The 25534-nt window shown below is 48.1% G+C and overlaps 1 protein-coding gene and 2 long non-coding RNA genes across 7 annotated transcripts in view; 2 read left to right on the top strand and 1 right to left on the bottom strand.

Moving 5' to 3' along the window:
* Window positions 1–25534, bottom strand: part of Znf710 (zinc finger protein 710) — a 66147-nt gene that overhangs the window by 32384 nt on the left and 8229 nt on the right. The gene's annotated exons all lie outside the window — the stretch shown is intronic.
* On the top strand, window positions 4203–8175 carry LOC121133420. 2 transcript variants are annotated; one of them, XR_005870250.1, is made up of 3 exons: window positions 4203–5244; window positions 6328–6536; window positions 8117–8175. It is a non-coding gene; the product is annotated as an uncharacterized LOC121133420 (long non-coding RNA). The 2 variants fall into 2 exon arrangements; XR_005870249.1 differs by lacking the exon at window positions 8117–8175 and having other exon boundaries at window positions 6328–7444.
* On the top strand, window positions 8288–16209 carry LOC121133416. Of its 2 annotated transcripts, none has more exons than XR_005870244.1 (4): window positions 8288–8331; window positions 9196–9307; window positions 10748–10949; window positions 15877–16209. It is a non-coding gene; the product is annotated as an uncharacterized LOC121133416 (long non-coding RNA). The 2 variants fall into 2 exon arrangements; XR_005870246.1 differs by lacking the exon at window positions 15877–16209 and adding an exon at window positions 11914–14680.

Genomic DNA, 25534 nt, shown 5'->3' on the forward strand with positions numbered 1-25534 from the left:
GATGTGATCCCAAGGCCTTGACCGCTTCCTCCCTGGTGGTCTCCCACGGCCCACCTCTCTCGACATGGACACAGTGTGTCTTGTCCCACACGGGTTTTGGAGCCGTTGCTCTATGGGTCCTGGGCACTCTAAGGGTGGAGTCTCTGGTCCGTTTATTCCCACCATAATGGGCAGCTCCGCCTCAGCTCACCCTAGCCAGGTGGGAGACTGAGCCATCTATGTCTTCCCAGCAGAGGGGGTTGGTGGTAACCAGGCCTCAGCACCCCCCCTTCAGAACAGGAGTCCTTCCTGCTGAGTCTCTCCCAGTGCCTCTGGGCAAAGCAGTCTGACCACTGGCACTGCCCCAGGGCACTGGGGCCATCAGTAAGTTCTGGGTCACCTTCCCCAAGCCTCAGTGGGGGGATTTCCAGTGAACCTGAGAGAATAAATGCAACCGTCTAGGCTGGGCCTTCCCACCCCAGGCCCCAGGAAGTTTGAAATGCCCTTCAAGTAACTAAAACTGAAGTCGAGGGCCCAGCTCCTCTCCCAGGGGTCCAGGCCTGCCATCCTGAGCTAGCCAGGCTTCCCTCACCGAGAGGTCTTTCCCCTCCTGCCTCTCAGGAGCCGTCCACCCGTCAGCCTGCCCCGTGCCCCCACTTTCCTCCGTGTCTCCCCATCCCCACAAGCCAGCATTCTCCAAGGCATGCTTCAAGTGCCTTTTCAGGAACACGAGCGAGCATGTTCCCTGTTGTGTGGGACTGCGGACAAGCGCTGGAGATGGGAACACTAAGAAGCCAGCCCCTGTGAGGTCAAGTTGAGAGCCTGGATACCATCCTCAGAGGAGTTTTAGGCCAAAGTCATTTAAACACACACACACACACACACACACACACACACACACACACACACACATACACACATTTAGACACGCTTGAGGTCTGTATATGTGTGGCAAATGTCCTACCACTGAGCTACATCCACAGTCTTTGCCATGAACGCTTGTTGTTTTTGTAAGTTGTTTTTGAGAGTCTCATATAAGCCCTGACTCACTTCCAGCTTATGGCAATCCTCATGTGTCCACCTCCCGTGTGCTAGTACCCTGGGCCTGCACCACCAGGCCTGATGTGGCAGCTGTGTGAAAATTCATGTGGAGAGCAGGCAGGACAGTATCCCAGCTTATCTACTGAACCTTCAAAGAAAGCTGGGGATAAGAATGATGGCCAGGTCTGCTCTGTCACCAGGCTCACAGAGTGTCACCAGGGAATGGAACAGACTTTTTCCACTGTGGCCAGTAGGGTTGACAGCTGGATGTGGGCAGGAGGTGGTGACTGAGTGAGTGAGTGCTAACAATGAGAATTCACCCCAGGCTCCCAACAGGCAGAGACCATCTGGACAGAGCTAGAGGCCACTGAAGGGACTCCCCTTGGTGAGGGAGACATTCACTCCAGCCACTTCAGAGAGGCTCGGGAAACCTAAGGAGCCAGGTATCGCTGAAAAGAACCTTAAAATCGAATGGTACCAGAAGAATGGCTGGGACGTGCTACACATCAATCCGTCAAGGGTTTTCCCCTAGATAAAGTAATGGAAAGAGGAAGAATGAAATGGCGGAGGGGGTGGCGGGGGGGGGGGGAGGAGAAGAAGCAGAGGCCAGGAGAGGAAGCTGCAGGAGGGAGGAGGCGCCTCAAACTGCAGAGAAAGGGGGAAAGAAAGAAAAGAGGAAGGAGAAGTTGGAGTTCTTTTCCTTTAGAAAGGGAAATGGCTCAGCATTTAAGAGCACTGACTGCTCTTCCAAAGTACCAGGGTTCAATTCCCAGCACCCATACGGCTGCTCACATGTCTAAAATTCCAGTTCCAGGGACCCAACACCCATGGCAAAACACCAAGGCAGAGAGGAAAGGGGGGGGCTATGGAAGTATCTTGAACAGAGCTGTTCAGGGGCCCAGCTGGGTGGCTGGCCTTTGGGCTGTGTGTGCCACCACCTGGGGCCCACACTGTAAGGGCCTGCTTCCCATCTCATGTTCTGCAAGGCTGTCCTGAAATTCTTCCTAAAATTCTTACTCATTTTCAAACACAGGGCCCGTGTGTTTTTATTTGCTACCTGGCCCTGAAAAGTATGTAGCCAGTCCTGCTTGACCTTTCCAGAGGACATTTCTGCAAGCCGGGCAGGAAGAGGGTGGCTGTGGGCGGGGCCGGGCTGCTGCTAGGTGTTTGCTATGCAAACACCAGTGCCTGTGCTGTTGACTCAGCCACCAGGTATTAAGAAACACAGGGCTTCACCCCCCAGCAGAGGATCTGGGCTGGTTCATCTGTGAGCCTGGCCGGTCCCCGCACACAGGAAGCATACTGAGAGCACCTGTTTCTGAGGGCTTGCCGCTACTCAAATGACCCAAATCTCTTAGGTTGATCGGGGGATGATTTGGCAGAGACCAGGAGTGTGAAGGAAACACCTGCAAGCAAAACCTGGAGCAGCTGCAGCCCAGGTGAACAGAACAGAACAGGCTCAGGAGGCCTGCCAGGCCGTCACCAGCCCAAGGTGGAAGGGGCCTGGGTAGAGGACCCCGAGAAGGAGGGAGGAGAATAAATTCCAAACCTGATGAGGCAGAGGCTAGGGAGGAGCCCAGCTTAGAGGGGCCTAGTGCCCAGCTCCCCCTCCCCCCAGGAACTGAGTTAATCATCAGGAAACTACCAATCCCGGCTGCCACCAAGGCCACAACCGCTGCAGGGAACACACACAAGAACTTGGGAGCAGGACGGTGCTGCCCACTTCCAGCAATGCCCAGCTTTCAGATGACTTATAAACACAAGGAACTCTCCCTCTGCTGAACCCCAAGCCTAGTTCATGTACCACTTCATAAACACTTCTCACGAGAACCCCTCTGTGAGTGACATTCTCACCCTAAACTCAAAGGCACCGGGCAGGACCCGTCACACAGCAGGGCTCCAAAGGCTACCTCAGACTTTCTTACTCCACCCATGGGTTGCCTCAGTGTTCAAAGAGTCAGTCTCAATGGGACCAGGCAGAAGAGCTCAAGGGGCGCGAGGGAGGGCTGGGGGCTGCCCCGTGAGGGGGCTGCTGGGAGTCCCAAGCAGAGCTGGCCGGAGAGAAGGCTGCTGGCTTCCTCCTCGGCTCCTCGGCTGCTCTCCACTTCTTCCCCCTAACTGCACCCTGCACACACACCGCTGTTTGCTGTTTCTCAGGCTCTCTGCAGTAAAGGGTTAGTTCTGTTTATCTTTGTAGACCTGGCACTGGTGGCCAGTCATTCATTGGTCCTGAGGATTGTCACACGAAGTCAGTGGTGTCCACACCCAGTTTAAACAGTGCTAAGGATGGGACCCCATGCTTCCTGCATGCTAGGCAAACAATCTACCAACTGAGATCAGACATTTTCCTTTTCTTAATATATATTTTTTTAATTTTTGCTTTATGGATATGAGTGTTTGGCCTGAATTTATGTCTGTGCACCGCATATGTGTTTAATGCCTGCAGAGGCCAGAACAGGGCATCAGATCCTCTGGAACTGGAATTACAGTTGTAAGCTGCCTATGGGTGCTAGGAATCTTCCAGATCCTCTGGAAGAGCAAGAAGTGTTCTTAGCTACTGAGCCATCCCTCCAGCTCCATTTCTTTCTTTTCTTTTCTTTTTTGGTTTTACGAGACAGGGTTTTCTCTGTATTGTTTTGGAGGCTGTCGGTCCAGCCCGGCCTCAAACTCACAGAGATCCGCCTGCCTCTGCCTCCTGAGTGCTGGGATTAAAGGCGGGCACCACCACCGCCCGGCCGTCCAGCTCCATTTCTTAATATTTCAAACACACATTTTTTTATCAGTCTTGGATGGGAGGTGTTTAATTTTCCAAAGTCATCTTCTTGCTCTTAAAAATAGAAAATAAGGGCTGGAGAGATGGCTCAGAGGTTAAGAGCACTGGCTTCTCTTCCAGAGGTCCTGAATTCAATTCCCAGCAACCACATGGTCACTCACAATCATTCATAATGTGATCTGATGCCCTCTTCTGGTGTGTATAGGCATACATGCAGGCAGAACACTGTACACATAATAAATAAATCCCCCCCCAAAAGAACAACAAAAAAGAATCTTTCTTAAAAAAAAATGAGAGAAAGAAAAATAGCCAAGTGTGGTGACACATGCCTTTAATACCATTCCCAGAACTCAGGAAGCAAGCAGGCAGAGGCAGGCAGATCTCTGAATTCAAGGCCAGGCTAGTCTACATATCAAATTTTACATGCCAAGGCAATAGTCAGACACTGTTTCAAAACACCAAAAGAAAAAAATACACTTAACTTTCATAAATATTCTTGGAATTTATATCTAACTATATGTGGCCTGCAGAGCCCCATGGAGCAAAGGCGTGAGGCAAATGAAAGTTCAGTTGAGCTCCATGTACAGTTAAAACATGTAGCTAACCAGGTCCATAGTTCCAGTGGGCTTCTCCAGATAACCAGGCAACTGCCGGTCCCACCTGGGCAGGAAAAGCTGCCCTAACAGCTCATGGGTGGCCACAGCAACTGGAGCATTGAGGACTCACTGGTGTGCTTTAGTGGCTCTGGGACTAGGTCCAGGCAATGGTCTTTTTATAGCCATCTAACCCCTAACAGGAATGAAGATTCCCCACTGCCTAAAAACCAAGAGTGATGGGACAACCAGTAGCTTTGCATACCCAAAGTGAAGAAACTCAAAGAAACCAAATGGGTTTATTCTCCTGGGCCAAGTGCAGATAAAACCGTGGTGCTGAATGGCCAGAGCTATTTTCTGAAACTTTCTGGGTGTCCTCAGGAATGAGTCACTATCTGGTTTTCTGATCCCTTCAGAGATCAGATGGATGGACAGGAGCACTGCTTCTCAGATACTCAAGGAGTCGCTCGGAACTGTTTAAACACAGGTTCTGGATTAGTGGGGGGGGGTCCCCCATGCATCCCGATCTCTAGAGCCCTGATATGCTCCCATGGCTTTTCTGTTCATCATTCAGTCCAACCCATGTGTTGTATTATTGTATCTATGACCATCATTATAACAATGAATGAAGCCACCACTACCAACTGTCAGGTCCACACCTCATGAGGTAAGTCCAAGCCATCAATTTAAATGATGGTAGCTTTTTTTGATATTCATTTGTTATAAAGCAATCCATTCAGCAATTTTATCTTATTTATTTATTTACAGAGTCTCACTATGTAACTGGGGTTAGCTTAGAACTCACAGAGATCCATCTGCCAGAAGAGGGCGTTGGACCCCCAGGGACTGGAGTTACAGGTGATTGTGGGTGTTGGGAATTGAGCCCAAGTTCCTTGGAAGAGCAGCCAGTCACCTCTCCAGCCCCCACTCAGCAATTTTTTTTCTTTTGCAAAGCTAAAAGGAGGCACTCTGTAGCACTTACAGGGGTGCACTCCTAGCCTGTGGGCGGTGCGACCTTCCCTCCTGTTGGAAAGCAGGCCTCCTGGTTACCACTGCTGCCTCCCGCCGGCGGCCCCCCCCCGGTCTGGCTCCCTTTGGCTTTACTATGCAATAGGAGGCTGCGTGCAGCTGCAACTGGAGCTCAGCCCATGGTGAGTAGCGCTAATGCCAGCTGCTGTGAAGACAGTGCAGAAGGCCTGTGATCTGTGGAGCACTCCTAGGAAAACCTCTTCCCTCTCTCTCATCTCGGCATCAAAATGGAGAGGGTAGCAATTGCTAATCCTTATAGCTGTGAAGCCTGGTCTACAAAGTGAGTTCCAGGGCAGTCTGTTACACCGGAAAAAAAAAAATCCTGTCCTGCCACCCCCCCCCCCACAAAAATAGAATCTAGCTGGAGTTTGAGCTCGCACAGTGATTCCTGGCCAGCCTTCCTTCCTACCCACCCCTCACCCCTTCCAGCACTGAGGGTCAATCCCAGGCTCTCCTGAATGCTACCACCCCGAGCCACACCCCAGCTTCACACCGAATAACCCAGACACCTCCCTAGATCTTTCAGTTGGGCCAGGAGAGCTGACCCTGTAATACACCCCAGGGATGTGCTGGCTCCCCGAGAGCCCAGCTGAGGAAGCTCTCTACAAACACGTTCCTGGGCCAGACTCTTCTTGCGAAGTTTCCCAGTGGGCGCCCATCCAACACTCACATTAATTACATCCACAATGTGCCAGGCGCATGCGGCTGGACACTGGAAGATAAAACAACAGCAAGGAACAGAGCAGAGCCTCCTCACCATGACCTCACAGAACTGTAAAGTGGGTGTGAGTGGCTTTCCTATATGATCTAGCGTAAGTGCCCACTACAAAGAGTTTGGAAAGAAACCCAATCAATATTCCTTCGCACCCTAACCTGCCACTCATGTTCTTTCTCCCTGAATGTGTTTTTCAGGGCGCTGATGGAGGTCTGGACAATCCATTGCCCTGGTTATTTTTCCATCGGTGGAAGCCTCATTACATGCTTATAATCAGTCACTCAGCCATAGCTATGGACTGTTCACCACATGCCTGCCCACCTCATTCAGACCGCTTCCAACTTGTCCAGCCGCCCAAGTGACCACTTTCATGCACTCGGGAAAGGAAAGATGAAGAGGAAAAGGGGTATGTTATATAATTTGATGGAGTCAGCGGGTCCAGGTTGAAAAACCACACTGTGTGAATTTAAGCAAGTTACTTAACCTCTCTGACTCTGGTCACCTGCGCAGAATGTCCCACTGATGTTGGTTTTAATTGGCAACTTAACACAATGGAGTACCTCCGGGGAAGAGAGTCTCAATGAGGGATTGTCTAGACTAGGTTGGCCTGTGGGTCTGCCAGTGAGGGATGTTATTAACTGAGTATGGCACCACCACTGCATATGCTGGCCCGGAACTGAACGGGAAGGAGACAGAACACTGAACAACAATGCATCCGCTGGCGCACTGCTTTCCGCTCTGCGCCATGGATGCAACGACCAGCTGCTTCTAGTCCCCGCCACGCATGAGCGGGCACATGCCACTAATCTCCCAGTACTCCAGAGGCAGAGGCAGGCGGAACTCTGGGAGTTGGAGGCCAACCTGGTCCAAGCAGCAAGTTCCAAACCAGCAGATGGAGCCAACATGGCAAATACTAGCATCTGCCCTATCGAGACCATCGTGTGCAGACGTTTACAGTAAAAACATTTCAACTTTTCAAAGCATTTGAAACATCTTCACAATAAAACCTTGGTGGGAGGGAGCCTTCCTAGGGCTGAGGATACTGCTTAGCAGTATAGCTGCTTGCCTGGCATGCAGGAAGCTAAGGGTTTGATTCCTAGTTCTACAAAACAAGTAAACAAGCCCTTCTCTACAAAAACAAAACCAAACCCTGCATACCCTTTCTAACTTGAAGTAAAACTAACATGGTACTTTAATTAAAAGCATGTGTTGTAGGGCTAGAGAGATGGCCCCCTGGATAAGAGTGCTTGCCAAGAAAACATGAGGACCTGGGTTCAGATCCCTAGAAGCCATAATAAAGCCAGATGTGGCAGACATCTGTAACACCAGCATTCTTTTATTTCTTTTTTAAAGATTTATTATTTATTATGTATACAGTGTTCTGCCTGCACGCCAGTAGAAGGCACCAGCTCTCATTATAGATGGTTGTGAGCCACCATGTGGGTGCTGGGAATTGAACTCAGAATGTCTGGAAGAGCAACCAGTGTTCTTAACCTCTGAGTCATCTCTCCAGCCCAACACCAGCATTCTTATGGTGAGATGGGGGGAGGAGGAGAGAGTCCTTGGAAACTGCCCGGATGGGAGGCAAAGATCAATACTGCAGGTTGTCCCGACTCCACAGTGCACACACACATGACAAATGTGCATGTGCACACTCTTGGGCACGCCTGCAAATGCAGGCACACCCACACCAGATAAACGAGTTCACTGTATTCGTTAACTTACCCAAAATTATTAACTCAATGTAGTGTCTGTCACATACTGAACTGACTTGGTCCCTGTGTTCATCAAGATTGCTACTTGGCAATTTCTTTGTGCCAGGTACTTACATGATAATCATGAGGCCTATTCATATTGTTTAAGTTTGTCTTCATCTTACTTATTTGTTTGAGTTTTCCAGAACAAGGTTTCTCTATATAACAGTTTAGCTGGGTGGTGGTGGTACATGCCTTAAATCCCAGCACTGCTTTTTTTTTTTTTTTTAAGATTTATTTATTATGAATACAACATCTTGCCTCATGTATGTCTGCACACCAGAAGAGGGCACCAGGAATTGAACTCAGGACCTCTGGAAGAGCAGTCAGTGCTCTTAACCTCTGAGCCATCTCTCCAGCCCCCCGCCAGCACTGCTTTTAATCCCAGCACTTGAGAGGCAGAGGCAAATGGATCCCTGTGAGTTCGAGGCCAGCCTAGTCTACAAAGTGAGTTCCAAGACAGCCAGGGCAACATAAAGAAACTGTTTCAAAAAAAACAAAGCCAGGCGTTGGTGGCACACATCTTTAATCCCAGCACTTGGGAGGCAGAGGCAGGCGGATCTCTGTGAGTTCGAGACCAGCCTGGACTACCAAGCGAGTTCCAGGACAGCCTCCAAAGCCACAGAGAAACCCTGTCTCGAAAAAAAAAAAAAAACCCCGAAAACTTCTTATTTGTCCACTTATTTATTCAGTTAAGGTTTTACTCTATAGCCAGATAGCCTCAGATTTGTGGCTATCATCCTGCTTCAACTTCCTGAGATGCTAGGGTTATAGTCTTTGGCCATCATGTCTGACTAACCTTAATCTATTATACAAAACAAATCTAAGCTGCCAGTGAAGGTATACTCTGTAATGGCAACAATGTAGACAGAAGGGTCTCAAACTACTCTGGTTTCCTTTCACAAAACAAACTAAACAAAAAACAACCACAACAAAAGAAAAAAAACCGACATTCACCAACAACAAACACAAATGAACATAGGCTCTTTGGTAAAGCATTAACCTATTTACAATATGTGTTTAGGATAAAATCTTTTGTCATTTTTTAACTGCATATAAATGTTGCGAAATTTTCAGAGCCAAATCTGTTTGTTTTTAGTCTTATGGCCTTGGGGATGGAACCTAGGGCCTCATGCAGTTAAGCCGGAGCTCTCCCACTGAGCAAGACCCCCCCCCCCTCCAGGCACTTGACTTCTCCGATGACTTATTTTTACAAGTTCTGAACTTTATAAATCAACCAGCCTGAGCTGTGATATCGGCTAAACTGGGTTAACTGTCACTTTCACTCCTTCTTTCTGTTATTTGCTTCAGGATTACTGAGTTGACTGGATTGAAGCGATGGTGACAAAGGTCTCTTGGCCTACCTAGTTGGCTGATTTCAACACTGGTGACTATCTGTTGCTGGTCACTAGTAGCTTAACAGGTACTCTGAATCATGCTAAAAAAGGCACCCACACCTCTGTGCCTCTTTTGGCGTATTGATTAGGTAGAAACGCAGTCAATTCTCTCCCCAGCACATACTGGACTTAATGTGGTCTTGCTGCTTTAACTCATTAGCATACCATAGTTACTATATTAAGCTCTCCTAATACTGACTCCTTCCCTCTTGCCCCACTGGGTTGTGGAGGATGACTTGCTTAATATGTTATTGAATTCTATTTCCTACCTAGTGTTTTCATTCTTCAATCTGGTCTTTGCCACATTTAATATCAGTCTTATTTTGCTCTGTAGAATGAACTAGAGACTCTTATCTTTTGCTAAAGCCACAGAATAGCGAGCATGACACTATCAGCACCATCAAATTTGAAATTAACCAGCAAAAGCACCGGGGACTGGTGTCTTCGGGTGGGGGAGGCAGCCTGATAGGAATCGTGATTTTTTTTTTCCTCCATTAGCAACATACACATTTTCAGAGGATCGAGCATTTAATTGAGGTTTTCAAACATAAGCCTATTGCTATGCGTAAGTTTTCCACTTAAAAATCTCTAGATCCATTGAAATGTCCCCCCTTTTATGGTCCTATTATTGTTTTCTTTTTCCCTTTCATTCTCAAATAAACCTGCCAGGTTAGTCTACTTTGTTTAAACACAGAATTGGCTCTTAGACACATATGTTAATTTCAGGGTTTTGGTTTTGTAACTCATTTATTTCTGCCTTTGTCTTTTGCTGGTTTTTCCTCTCACTTTCCTTGGGGGCTCTTTGAATACACCCATCCCTCCAAGATCTCAAGTGGAATGCTTGGTTTACTTTCTTTCTTCTCTCTTTGTCCTTTTCATAATAAAGGCATCCGATGCTATGAGACTAGAACTAACTGTCTTCCATAGGTTTCGTTATGTAGTATTCTGGTTTTATTTTCTAAATATTAGTCAGTATATTCGTTATTTCTTCCTGGACACAGTGACACCTCAGAAGCATGCTTTGCAATCTTGTTGAGTAGCTGGATTTGGGCTGTAGCGTGTTTGAATTTGCAGTGTTTTGGCTTGGTTTACTGCATAGTGATCAAAGGCCCCCTGGACTGGCACTGTTTCTGTTTTGGGTAGAATGAGAGTTCTTGCAGTTGGGTAAGGGAGCTGACAGCATGTCTGCGGAGCATATGCTCACTCGCAAACCCCAAGTGCTTGGAAACTTTTCGCTTGCCATAATGCTGTGTCAAAAGTAACGAGAGGGAGGCAAAGTTCGATGTGCCTATGGTATGTGCTGAAAACACAGGAGGGCTTGCAGGACTACACAGTGCTCAGAACGTCTAGTTTAGGAGACTATGAGAAAGTTGTGATGTTAACATTTTCATGTTTATCAAGTTCCTTTCAGAGCCATAAAGCTGACTAATATGGTTTTCTTTCTTTTCTCCCGGTGTTGGTGACAGACACAACACTGTTGGTGACACAGGGTTTCAGCAACCCTCCTCCCCGAAACCAGACTTAAGGAAGCCACCAAAAATAACTGGATTTGGAACACCTGAGGATAGTGGCTTGTGAGGTGCCTACCATCACCCTGGCTCTGGAAGAGAGAATGGATGCTGATGTTGTAATGACAGCAGTTCTGGAGAGAGTGTGCAAAAACCCTAGGTAGGTCTAGAGCTAGCTCTATCACTGTGCCCAGAAAGAGGGGGAGACCGCCTATGGAAGGCCCAGTAGGGGAGAACGGTGGGCCCTGGCTGCTCCTGGGTGACCCATCATTTACACTGGGTGACCAATGAGCCCCCCAGCTCCACAGTCCTGCCAGACACCTGGCCTCCCTCCTCACCACACTTCCTGCAATCTCCTGGAGTCCTTCCTCCACTGAGATCCACTTCCTGTCCCTACTCTGCAGTCTCTCTGCCCTGAGTCCTGTGTTGAGGCCAAGAGGTGTAACTAAGGATGGGGGCAGGATAACCAGTCATTTTAATCAGTGCTGACTAAGCCCCGCCCCCAGTGCGGTGGTCAGACCCCATACGATATGGTGGACAGTTTAGGCCAGTGGAGTCAGAAGAAACATCAGGGAATGTACTCCTGTTCCTTTTTGTAGGAAATGGACTGAGATTAAGAGGGTCAACCAAATATGGCAAGGGTAGAAGTGGAAGGACAGACAGGCTCCTGCAAGCTGTCCTTTGACCTCCAGCAGGAGGGGCTCGCTCGCGCTCTCTCTCTCTCTCTCTCTCTCTCTCTCTCTCTCTCTCTCTCTCTCTCTCTCTCTCTCTCTCTCTCTGTCTCTCTGTCTCTGTCTCTCTCTCTCTCTCACACACACACACACACACACACTGGCACACAGGTGAGTGCTCAAACTGGCTCCCCTCCTCCCCTTGCTGTGTAAGCCCAGCTCAAGCTCATGCCACATTTCAAAAGTTCTTGCTACATTCTCAAACGCAGAATCAGGTATGCAGAACACGCCCCAGTGGAAAAATTTTAGTTTTGGTAATTTCTCAACAAGCTTTAAGAAACACAGCCAAGTACAGAGAGCATACTTCTGTGAATTATCTGCTAACATCAGGAGGGAATTCTAAGAGATAACGACAAAGAATTCAAGTAAAAGAACCATATGTATTCCCACCAGGGGTCCTCAACTCTCAGGCCAACATTCCCAAGAGGATTTCCACACATACACAGACATGGTCAAGCCTGGTCATGATCAGGCCAAGGCCAGAACGATCTCCCACACTGGTTCCCTGCTCAGAACTCACTGGTGGCAATGACAAGCCCCTGGAAGGACATCTGCACTTCTGACGCAGCCTCAGTTTGCGCTCCTGTACCAACCATCTCCTACCCCACACTCTACCTCCCAACCATCGCCTCACCTGTCCAGGGGTTGGGCTTCGCAGGTCTTTTGCCCATGAGACACCATCCCCATAACCTCTGACCCCACCCTTCCCCACCCCTAGGCCATTCAGAGAGCCAATTTCCCAGCTGGGGAAGAAGCTCAGCGAAAGTGAGAACTTCCAGCACATGAGAGCCCCAGGTGTGGTGGCTGTAATCGCAATGTTTGAGAGGCTGAGGCAGGATGGTTCCTAAAGGCCAAAGCCAGTCTGGACTACACTGAAACACCGATACCCCCCCCCAAAAAAAAACCAAATACAAAACAACAACAAAAAGCCACACCAGAAAACAAAACAAAACTGCAAGCGGCTTCACAAACTCTTGTGTGTAAATCCAATATCCAGTATCAGTTGCAGATGAGGGGCAGAGACAATGACATTCACCTGTGTAGCACAGAGTTTGGGCTAATGGAAGAAGGTACATGGTAAAAATTGCTGATGGAATGAAGAAATGGGAGATGACAAGGGAAATTTTTAAGAGGCCAGAAGATTCAGGGTGGCACATAGACCCCCGACTTCACAGCCCTGAGATTCACAGGAGAGAATGACAGCCCCGAGCAGATGCCTGTGTGTCCAATCCACAGGCTGTGAAACTAAGGCTTGGGGGATGGTGAGCCAAGACTGAAAGACATAACTGTTCAGATCTTGAGCCCTGTGACTCAGCTGTGGGTCCTCTCTTTCCCTCTGAGCTCAGGTCTACAGGGTCTATCGGATCAGGGTCTACCTGGGTAAAAGCAGTCTGTATTTCCACTTAATAGTTTCAGTCTACAAAGGACACAGCAAGTGACGAACGTGCAAAGATGAGATGAGATAGATGGTGCCAAGTTAGAAGTTAGATCACACTGACTCCATCTCAAGCTACCCACAGCGGAGACCCTCACCCTCGGACCCATGGCTCCCCAGTCCTAAGAGTGGGCCAGGGCCCCTCTCAGAGGATACCCAAGTGGCCTAAAGCTTGTACCTTTGGCGGGTCCAGCACCATTGGAAGTAGTTCATTTCTCCCAAATCTTAGCTGGCTAAAGAGCACAGTGACAAGAACTTCCATGTGAACCTGAGGTTGCGGAAGGGAATCAATCCATCACGGTCCGCCACAAACGGGGGAGGGACAGCGTGGGGACGGGGATGCACCAGGAAGACAGGGAGGACAGGGCAGATAAGGGATCTCAGCCACCAGAAAGATAGCAGGGACAAGTGACAAAGGAGCTGGGAGCCTGGCTGGTGCTTGCAGAGAAAGAAGAGCATATTAAAATTTAAACAAAGCCCACCCCAGGGGAAGCATCCAGGCTCCCTCTCCCAACCTGCGCCTCCCATTTCCAGCTTCAGTCGTCAGGTTCATATAAACTGAAACAGGGGCTGGGGCTGTGTGCTTTTGTTTTTTGTTACCCATTTGGGCAGTGGCAGCTGGCATATTGGGCCTCTTGGGGCAAGGCAGTTTGGGCCTCCCCAAGCCTATGGCCTTTCCAGGGAGGCTTGAGAGAAGACAGCAGGCTGGGCTGGGTCTCAGCTGGACCAGTCCTGTCAGGACAGGAGGGTCCAGGGGGTGGGGGAGTATTGTGATGTGTGGACATGGGCAAACACAGGCCTCAATGTCAGCAAGAGAGGGTAAGAAAGGAGCTAAGGAGAGAAGGCCCAAGAACACCCCCACCCCCGCCACACACACACCAACTTCCACGACGAACGTACCATGTGGGGGAGAAGGAGGAAGAGGAAGAGCCTGGCAGGACAAGGAACAGGAAGGCCCAATTTAGCCCACACAAAAGCTACTTCCTCAAGAAAGGCCGTCTAACTTCCCTCTGTTCGCTTACCAGATGATGGTGATGGGAGGATTAGGGTGTGGGAGGCCCAAGTCTGGGCAGAGGCAGACACAGGATACCGTGAGCTCCCTCCACCCCAGCGAGGCCCAGCAGGGCCAGCCTCAGCATTTTCCCACAGGGGTCTCTAGCTTTTGGACAGGATGTTTGTTTTAGGGCTATCTTCCTACCAGAGAGACAGGCCTCAGTTCCCTGACAGTCTCCCTTCTGCCCTAAGCTCTAGGAGGTTTCCCAGGGAACCACAGACTGACTATTGCTTGAGGTTAGAAAGGGCAAGCCAGGGCCTCTGAACCCAGACCTGGAGTTCATGGAGCAAAACAGAGGCACCAAGATAGAATTTTCTTTCCCAGGCCAACGAAGCTAGCATCTCCAAGGCTTCTTAGCTATGTATGTGGGAAAGACTTGGAAAGAGAAGTCTTAAAACTTATAATCCCCCCAAAACCAAAACCAAACAAACAGACAACAGTGTGAAAACAAAAGTTGGTGTCCAGTGAAAATAATCCAAAACGCAATGGGCATTTATTTCTGCAAGGCGATTTAACCACCTAACTCTGTCCTTGAGGAGAGAATACAGGCTGTCTTAGTTGTTTTTCTCTGTGTGTAGCTTCTGGTGCCCTGAACTCGCTCTGTAGACCAGGCTGGCCTTGAACTAACAGAGATCTGCCTACCTCTGGGCCTGAGTGCTGGGATTAATGGCGTGCACCACCACCGCCCCTGCCTTAGTTAGGGTTTTCATTGTTGTGAAGAGATGCCATAACCACCTTTCCTTATGAAGGAAAACATTTAATTGAGGTGGCAGCTCAGTTTCAGGTGTTCAGTCCATTATCAGCACGGCGGCACACAGGCAGACACGGTGCAGGCTACATCTTGATGGAAAAGCAACAGGAAGTGGACTGACACACCTGGCGGTTCACTGAGCAGTATCTTGAGCATAGGAGACATCGAAGCCCGCCCCCAGAGTGACACCTCCAACAAGGCCACACCCACTCCAACAAACCCACATGTCCTAATAGTACCACTCCCCCCGGGGGGCCATTTTCTCGCAAACCACCACGCTGAGGCAGGAGGATTGCTAAGAGTCTGAGGCCAGCCTGGGCTACAGAGAGTTCCAGACTAGCCTGGGTACAGGGTGAGACCCTGTCTCCAAAAACCAAAACAATGAAAACAAAGAACATAATCTAACTGCAGAAGACTGCGACAAATAAATCCCACTCCTCAGGTTGGGCGATGCTTTACTTGGTAAACCGCTGGCTGTGCAGACATTAAGATTTGAGTTTGACTCGGGAGGCAGAGGCAGGGGGATCTCTGTGAGTTCGAGGCCAGCCTGGTCTACAGAGTGAGTTCCAGCACAGCCTCCAAAGCCACAGAGAAACCCTGTCTCGAAAAAAACCAAAAAAAAAAAAAAAAAAAAAAAGATTTGAGTTTGATTCTGGCACTCAGGTACAAAGCCAGGCCTGGAGGTAAGCTGCAGCTACCCCAGCACTGGGCGGTTGGAGACAGGGGGATCCCTAGGGCTTAGCCAAGCAAAGCCAATTGGTCAGCTTCAGGCTGAGTAACAGACCCTGTCTCAAAAAATAAGGCAGAAAGCAAGTGAGAAAGACAACCGATGCCACCTCTGACTAAAAAGCCCATTCACAGGCTCAAAAGAATGCTAGATATCCTTTATAGTGATTCGAAGAAGAAGGTTTAACCCAAAGAGGATTCTGATTAAAAAATTAATTTAACATTGTTAATTAAGTAACAAGATGGTACAAACAGCACAAGTCACTTATTCTGAAATAAAAACACAACATGCTGAAGGGGGTATATATGTATTCTCATTTTAAAATATTAATAATTTATACTTTTTGCCCATTTATAATCCTGATTTTTCTGCAATAAATCTCTTTGTAGTAAGAAAAAAAGTCATGCTGGGTGGCGGTGGCCCACGCCTTCAATCCCAATTTTGTGAGGCAAGCGAGCGTTTTCCCAATTGAAGCATCCCCCTGGCTCTCTCACTAATATTGAGACAGGGTCTCACCCTATGGTTCCACACTGGCCTGCTGTACAGACTTGAACTCTTGGGAATCCTGGTGCTCCTTCTATTTCAGTCACCTGTGGAATTACAAGCGAAGCTAATGGTATTTTGAGAAGGGGAGGGAATGCGAGCTCCAAGGTCCAAACTTTTCATTCCTCAAACACATGAAGGAGTTGGAATAAAAATAAATAAATAATACTGTCCGGGAAGTGATGGCACTTGCCTTTAATCCCAGCACTCAGGAGGCAGAGGCAGGCGGATCTCTGAGAGTTCAAGACCACAGTTACTGAGAGACCCTATCTTGAAAAACCAAAAATAAATAAGAATAAAAGTACTGGACAGAAACATCTTAAAACTATATTTGAGTCTTTTCAAGGACTAAGAAGTGACATCCAGACAAATGGAATTAGAATGCTCCAGAAGGTCTTAGCCAGTGCAGACAGGGTTAACCTTCAAAACAGAGCCACACAATCCCCCAGTGAAGTCTCCAAATTCTGAGGACACAGCCTCTCTGTGCAGGCCTTCTGTGAGAGCTGAGGGGTGGAACCGAGGAACCGAGGGGTCCGAAGCAAAGCCCCTTTTATCTTGGCCCTTGTTTGAAGAAAGAGCAGCGGTCACCCCAGAGGACAGTAAATTCAAAAGGAAGGAACAACCAGTTTCTAGCTAGGTTTACTGTAATCCAGCGTCTCAGGAGAGGGAGGCAGGAAGATGGATCACTATTAGAGGCTAGCCTGGGCAACATAGCAATAGTCTATCTTGCATGGGGATGTGTGTGTTTGTGTGTATGTTCTAGAATCCTAACACTTGAGAGGCAGAGATAAGAGGATCTTATGGCCAGCCTGGGCTACACAACCAGTTTAAGACCAGATTAGAGTGCAGCTTCTGTGCTGAGATTTGGGGGCAAAGAATTTTTACAATTGAGGTGTTTTTGGTTTTGGTTGTTGTTGTTCTTTTTTCTTTGGGAAGCCTCCAAAGCAGGGGTTGGCAGCAAAATTCCCCACACGCTCTGTAAGAGAAGCAGAACACTGCCACACTAGGGAGAAGTTTCCCCAGATGAGGATGGAGCAGAGGATGGACAGGGAGTGTTTAGAGCACCACGCTAAAAGTGAGGCTCATTCAAACCAGTGTCCTGGAGCCCGAGGGGGCTTAACTCCATACGGCACAGACTTAATTATCCAAGTACCAGGAAAACCCCAGGAGCTAGGGAGGCGGCTGGATGTCTCCAGCCCTTGTTATGATCAAAAGCCAAAAGCATTAAAGTCTATCTCAAATATCAAAACGCATCTATTTGGGGAACATTTATTGGGCACCTCCTCTTCATTCACACATTCAACTCCATCGCTGGGTAGGAAATTCACATGGTGATGGCGCTGAGATAGTCGGTCAGACAAACGAAAATGGGAAAAGCCGGCTGTTGGGATGTGTCCCTGGTGAACCTGTCAAGTGACATCAATGCAGACACACAGATCCCAAGAACTTCCTGCCCCTGTGACCACCACTTGAAAGAATCCTGCCTTTCTAAAGAAACAACTCTTAACTAAAAACTATGGTACTGCATACCAGGACAGCTAGTCCAGGATGGTTTGTATCTCTTAAAGGCATCAAAGTCTTCCCCTGGATGAAGCCTGTAAATTACAGTCTTATAGATGGCCAGCACCTCTAGCTTTGTTTACACAGCATTTCTCTTCAGCACAGGGAAAGCAGTCAATACCCCCATCTTTGGGAAACAATGCAAATATTTGTGAGACAAAAAAATAAAAACAAAACATACATAACTTTCCTCCCCTCTAATTAAAGGCATACCATCCAATTTACACCTCTTCATAGAAAAAAATACTTTAAAAACTATTCTGCAGCAATCTTCCAAGGACTAAGTGCTCTCAGCTCTGAAAACTTCTTGACCACAAAACAAAGTCAAGGCCTCAGCTTCAGAGAGCAGGGAGTGGTCTCTCCTCACATCTGGCAGTGGCGGGCACCCACCTGAGGCCAGGTCACCGACAGTAATAAAAGGTCCCTTGAAATAATGCTGAAGTTCAGACATTCTGATGAAAGCTGGCCACTTCAAAGATAGGACTGCAGAGCCCATCTCTAATCTTTCTCATTGAGTCTGATGCGACGGGCAGGATCCGGGGCTTGCCTTCACCACCTATTGCCTGGGCTTCGCCTAGAGACACAGGTCAACTAGAGAGGTAGGAACAGAAATGTACACACCTTCAACTGAGTCTAGGACCAAGGAAGATGGAAGAATACAGGCTCTCGACCAAAGAAGTGCCAATTAAAAAGAGAGCTCAGACATAGGCATGGTGGCGCACACCTTTAATCCCAGCACTAGGGAGGCAGAGGCAGGGGGATCTCTGTGAGTCTGAGGCCAACCTGGTCCAAAGCCACAGAGAAACCTTGTCTTGAAAAACAAACAAACAAAAAAAAGAGTAAGCTTGGGCTGCTAGACGCCTTACAGAGTAAAGGTCCTTACTCTCTTGTGACCTGAGCTGGATCCCTGGAGCCCACAAAAGGGAGAGAGAATCAACACAGTTGTCTTCTGACCTCTACATGTGCCTGGCACACATGCCTTCCCAACACATCATGTGTGCACACAGGCACACACACATAAGTAAACAAAAATAAAAATAAAAATAAATGACAAGCGGAGCTGAAGAGACTCTCTCGGCTCAGCAGTTAAGAGCACTGGCTGCTCTTCCAGAGGTCCTGAGTTCAATTCCCAGCACCCACATGGTGGCTCACAACCATCTTATAAGTGGAATCTTCTTCTGGCATAAAGTTGTACATGCAGATAGAGCACTCACATACATGAAAATAAGTAAATAAATCTTTAAAATGATGAGCTTGCACAAGTTGTAGGAAGGAGTGCTTGAGAATGCTGAGCACTCCTGGCAGTCCCATTTTCCTATCAAACTCCTTACTTACAAATATTTGTTATCAGGTAGTATTATGCACAAAGCACAAAATTCAAAATGTAGAAGCCAGCTCCTCTCCCTAGGAAAAGTAGTTATAAGTCTAAGTACAAAGGCCTTGCTCGGCCAGGCCTTCTTCTATCTCTCATTCTCTCAGAAAACACCTCAGAGATCACCCCAAGTCTACAATGGCACACGATGGGATTTCACTCTTTCTGTAACTACAACAGCATGGAACCGCATGGTGGCTGGATGAGTTTAGCAGCTCCCTACCAATGGAGGTTTAGGGTTTCTCCTCTCCCACCTTCCCTCCCAGGCCGGCCTCAAACCACAGAGACCCACCTTCCTCTGCCGAGATCCCAGAGTCTCAGGATCAAGGGTGTGTGCCACCACCATCAGCTGTCCTAATCGTATATATAATGTGTTTCTTGTCATTTCCTAGACTTTGCTGAGGCCTCGTACCTGTCAGGCCAGAGATCTACCTCAGCCCCTGTATTATAGAAGTTCACTCCCGTTTTTTTTCTTTCTTTCTTTTGGTTCCTCGAGATAGAATTTCACTGTGTATCCTGGCTGTCCTGGAACTCACAGAGTCTGTCTGCCTCTGCTCCCGAGTGCTGGGATTAAAGGCGTGCGCCACCACTGCCCAGCCCCAGCGTGGTGGCTCATTCTCAAGGCCCTTTTTCGTCTCTTCCGATTCATGTCCAGTTACCTCTAGGCCATGTTCCTCCCATCTCTTCATACCATTTATGAGCCAAGACTTGACACCTGGTGTTGCAGGACATTCATAAACTGCACTAAATATCAATACCTCAGCAGGAGGGAAACCTTAAGCAGTGAATGGCCAAAAAGAGTGAGCTGGACGTCTCCACAATCACAGGACAGGTGGCCTTATAACATTCTTATTATTATTCAAGAGGAATAATATTGATTGGACTATAAATTCTGTTCAATCAATAGATATCTATTAAGCAATGACTCTTCCCAACAGTGAGCTAGGCACTGGGGCTCCAGAAATAAGGAACACGGCTCTAAGCTTCCAAAAAGCTGAGTCCAATTGTGGGGGGGGTCTGAGCCTTCCTCCCCAGCTCCCCCCCAACCAACAGCAGTGGTGGCGTAGAAACAGGGAAAGGCACACTTAAAATCCCAGTACTATCACCATTCTAAACAGGAGGCTATCCTGGACTACGGTGAGTCCCTGGCCAGCTAACGATGCAAAATGAGACCCTGTCTCAAAAAGCAAGCAAATAAAGGACTTTAATCCTAGCACTTTGGAAGCAAAGGCAGGAAGATCTCTGAGTTCCAGGCCAACCAGGGCTACATTGTGAGTCAGGCACTGGGCTCCAGAAATAAGGAACATGACTCCAAGCTTTCAAAACACTGAGTTCAAATGTGGGAGTGAGAGCAGATCGTTGATTCACTCATGTTTTAAGGTCCTAATGAATCCTTGTGCAACAGCATAACATCCATTTCTTCCTACTTTTACAATGAACTGCAAAAGCGCAGAGAAATTAGTGAGGACAGTAATTGGGTCAGCAACTTCTGCATCAACAATGAAAGTCCCAGGTGTGGTGGCACAGCCTTCGGTCCCAGGCAGAGGCAGGAGGACTTCTGAGTCCTGGCCAGCCTGGTCTACTAAGTGAGCGGCAGGACAGCCTGAAAATTACACAGAAAGGAACCCTGTCTAAAATACAAACAAATGTGGAATGTTGCCTATAAGTTCCAAGAGCGAATAACTGTCAAGCTAACTTTTTTTGTTTGTTTGTTTTTTGTGTTTTGAGACAGGGTTTCTCTGTATTGTTTTGGAGACCGTCCTGGAACTCGCTCTGTAGACCAAGCTGGTCTCAAACTCACAGAGATCCGTCTGCCTCCCAAGTGCTGGGATTAAAGGCGTGTGCCACCTATGTCCTGCTGTTTGTTTGTTTTTGTTTTGTTTGAGACAGGGTTTCTTTATTTAACATCCCTGGCTGTCCTGGAACTTGCTCTGTAGACCTGGCTGGCCACAAACTCACAGAGATCCGCCTGCCTCAGCCTCCTAAGTGCTGGGATCAAAGGCGTTACACCACCACCACCACCACCCAGCTAGTAAAAGTATTATTTTGTTTTGTTTCTTTGAGACAGGGTTTCTCTGTATTGTTTTTGGAGTCTGTCCTGGAACTCGATCGGTAGACCAGGCTGGTCTCAAACTCACAGAGATCCGCCTGCCTCTGCCTCCCGAGGGCTGGGATTAAAGGCGTGCACCACCAACGCCTGGCTAAATTATTCTTAAATATAAGAATAAAATAAAATTTTAGTCAAATATAAACTGAAACTCTCTGACTGAAAAACCATGTTATAATCCCAGAAAGAGCTGAGATGAAAAGAGAAACCTGAATAAACCAAATACTGAAGATGAGGAGAAAGAAAGTCAAGGCAGTGATAATTACATACACATTTAAAACAGCACCCGGCTGAGGAGATGGCTCAGCAACCTGAACCACAGTGCAGTAATCACATCTCACAGCACAGAACAGAACCAACTCTCATAAGTTGTCCTTGGAGCTCTACTATGAGTGTGCGAGTGCTCAAGTGTTCACACACCTGTGCATGCACATACATACACACACACATTTGTAATGCATACACATACATACACACACAGTCACAAAAAATTTTGTTTTAACAGCACCTGTCTTAGGGTTCCTACTGATGAGAAGAGACACCATGACTACAAGAGCTCTTACAAAGGAAAACGTCTGAGGTGTTGGCTTACAGTTCAGAGTTCAATTCATTGTCACCACGGTGGGGAGCATGGCGGCATCTTGATCAGAAGGCAACAGGAAATGGTCTGTGACAGTGGGAGGTATCTTGAGCATAGGAAATCTCAAAACCCGCCCCCATGGTGACATACTTCCTCCAGCAAAGCCACACCTCATAATGGTGTCACACCTTATGCGTTTATGGGGGACAATTACACTCAAACTACCACAGCACCAGATTATTTTGTGGAATTAAAGAAAAGGAGATGGGAATGGCAGGGCACGCCTTTAATCTCAGCACTGAAGAGGCGAGGCAAGCAGATCTGTACATGAGGTCAGTCTGGTCTACACAGCAAATTCTAGGTCAACCAGAACTACGCAGTGAGATCCTGTGTCCAAAAGAAAGAAATTAGGAGGTAGCGGTGCCTGCCTTTAATCCCAGCATTTGGGGAGGCAGGGGGACGGGACAGAGGAAGGCAGATACCAATGAGTTCCAGGACAGCCAGACTGTTAACACATAGAAACCCTGTATCAAAACAAAAAACAACAACAAAAAGCAAAGGAAGGCAGGAGGAAGGGAGGGAAGGAAGGAGAGAGGGAGGAAGGCAGGCCAGGCATTGGTGGCACACACCTTTAATCCCAACACTTGGGAGGCAGAAGTGGGTAGGATCTCTGTGAGTTCTAGACTAGCCTGGTCTACATAGTTCCCCAGGATAGGCCCCAAAGCTACACAGAAAAACCCTGTTTGGAAAAACCAAAGTGGGGGAGGGAGGGAAAGTCAGCTAAAGTACTGTGACAAATGAATGTGACTGCATTGTTGGGGGTGGGGAGGCAGGGTGTGGTGGTGCATGCCTTTAATCCCAGCACTGTGAGTTTGAGACTAGCCTGGTTTACATAAAGAGTTCCAGGACAGCTAAGGCTACGTAGAGACCCTGGCTCAAAAAACAAGCGAGCAAACATACAAAAGACAGGTACCAAGGATCTTTAAGTCTTCCGCAGTCTGTATACATAAAAAGGAAATGGGTACAACCATGTTTTGGAGAGTCGCAGACAAGAAGACCTCTACAAGTCTGCAGATGGCTTGATTTGCATAGAGTTTTGACCCAGCCAGGACTAAACAATGAGGCCCCGTCTCAAAACAAAACAAGGGGCTGTAGTGCTAGTGTGCATTCTACTAGCTGAGCTACACCACCCCATCTGATGTGGGGGCACACCTATAATCTCACCTAACTACAGAAAATGCAAAGGCCTGAAATCACTTGTCCAAACAGCATAGATGTCAAAATGGGTCCCAAACCAAAGGCCGACCAGCTGGGACTGTGAATGGGGGCATGTGGCCAAGATGGCGCCCTCACCGCTCAGACTGAACTCGAAATGTAAGAAAGCAGAATGCAGGGGACTGTGGCCATAGGCACCAAAGTGCAGCCAGGACAGGAGCAATGGCAGGATCAGAGAGAAAAGGACCAGTGAGACACCAGACCCATGCAGGCTAGGCTGTCCCTGATGGTCACCATGCAGAGAAGTCAAGTGGGTTCCGGCGTGAGGGAAGTGACACACAGAAAGACTGTCCACAAGTGTAGACAGAGACCTGGCGCTCAGTATGAGGGACCCCAACACCTACAGAGGCAACAGGGGGCCAGGGCATGATGGAAAGGCAGGGGGAGGAGCCCAGGGAAGCAGGCAGGGGTTTCCAGCTTGGGCAAGGATGGACAGGTTCACGTCAAGGAGGGCTGTGTAGAGGGAGACAAGGAAAGGCATTTCTACAAGGGGTCTTGAGGTCCAAAGCTAATAAAGCCACAACGATGGAACACAGCATGTGTCAGCAAGACAGTTTGGAAGTTCAGGGTCCAGTACCAGAATCAAATGAGACCAACCAACCACACCACTGGCTTCGAGAGGGTACCCGACAGTTCTCAAGAGGACAGCTTGGACGTGGTCCCTAGGAAGACATGCTGGTGTGACACACAATACCAGCAGTCAAGTTTGCCTGTTGTGTCTTACCGGGCAAGCAGAACTGCCTACACAATCAGGAAAAGGTGCCGTCACTGTCCTACTGGAAATGGGGGGGGGTGTCCCCACACGCAAGCAAGAGTCAGCTTCTGGAAATGGGGGGTTGTCCAGGGTGGCACCCAGCCACACAGCCTCTCCCACCCCAGACAATCCACACGCAAGCAAGAGTCAGCTTCTCATTTAAATCTGGGCACTCTTGCCTTCTGCAGCCATCTTTCCAACTGCTTTCTGACTGTAGTTCCTAACCAGGGGTACGGAGGTAAGGCAGCTGGGCCACGGTGATGTCTTATGCTTAGTTTTGACTGCTCAGAAAAACCTCACATTTCCCACAGCTCTCTGCACACTCCCAGAAATAAACACACAATGGAGCATATATATATATTTAATACCAGAAGCTCATACAATGGTGGGTGTGAAAGACAGCCAAAACCCTCTTAGAGGCCAGCCTACTTCTGATAGTGATTTGACCTCGTTTGCAAACACACTCATACATGTCATAAAGGAAAAAAAATCATACGAATGAAAATTCAAATAGCTTAGGAAAGAGTGAAAGAGACGGCGGAAAGCCTCTGTGCTGGGACAAGGCACCGACCAGGGATGGGGGAGGGTCAGGTCTGGAAGCACCACACATTAATTAGGAGGTAATAAAAGCAGTTATTTCACCTTATGACGCTGTTGGCATGCATCTGGCCCAGCTTTGGTTCTAACACCCTTTAATCTGTTCCGTTTGGGCATCTACCCCAATCTCCTCTTACAACCCCCTCCCCTAATTCAAGGGTGCATTTCTTCAAAGGCTCTCCATCCTGAATGTTTAGTCTTCAAGGCTGCAGTCTTCTCGTTTGCTAATTCTTTGCTTTGCAAATTAGAGGAAGTTGAACCCAGTGGTGATTCGGCTTTTCAGAGGCAGTATGGGAACCTGGCCCCATCTCAGTGTTTCCTTATGGAAATTCTTCCTGTCACATACATGAACAATCAGGAGACGCTGACTGGGGGGGGGGGGACACACATCTCTATAACCTCCATCTCTACTACTAAAAAGGTCTCACCCATCCCACCTGTGTCCAAAGATTGCTCGCTACATGTGTCTTACTGTGTCTGATGCTTGCTACATGTGACTTCAGGAAAGCTATTCTATTTAAAGGAGCTAATTTAAATATTTAAACAGATCTCCCTACGGTAGCATGCTGTCCCAGCACTCGGGAAGTATAGGAAGGGGGATTTAGAGTTCGAGGCCAGCTTCAGCTACATAGCAAGCTAGAGGGCAGTCTGGACCACAGGAGACTGTCTCTATCTCCACCACCCACAAAAGAAAGAATGAATAAATAAAAAGGTAATAGACATTATGTAAACTACTTAGAACTGTGCCCTGGGCATAGTTAAGTACTGTTGAATCAAAGAGCTGGGTGAGGCCGGGCGTTGGTGGCGCACGCCTTTAATCCCAGCACTCGGGAGGCAGAGGCAGGCGGATCTCTGTGAGTTCGAGGCCAGCCTAGTCTACAGAGCGAGTTCCAGGACAGCCTCCAAAGCCACAGAGAAACCCTGTCTCGAAAAACCAAAAAAAAAAAAAAAAAAAAAAAAAAAAGAGCTGGGTGATACTACTTAAAATCTGCCCAGGTTATAGAGCAAGGCAAGTTCAAGCCAGCAATTTGGTAAGACCTTGACTCGAAATAAAAACAAGAGGGCCAGCAAGATGGCTCAAAGACTTGCCACCAAGTCTAGCAACCAAGTTCAGTCCCCAGGATCCACATGGCGGTGGGGAAACTGACATCCACAAACCGTCCTGTGCCGCCACACCCCCTGCCCCACATAATCTTAAAAATGAAAGTGAAAGGAAAAAGGGCTAGAGGGACGCTGGGTTCCAGCACCAGTACGGAGCT

Source organism: Mesocricetus auratus, unplaced genomic scaffold, assembly GCF_017639785.1.
Source record: "Mesocricetus auratus isolate SY011 unplaced genomic scaffold, BCM_Maur_2.0 Super-Scaffold_4256, whole genome shotgun sequence".
Classification (NCBI taxonomy): Eukaryota; Metazoa; Chordata; class Mammalia; order Rodentia; family Cricetidae; genus Mesocricetus; species Mesocricetus auratus.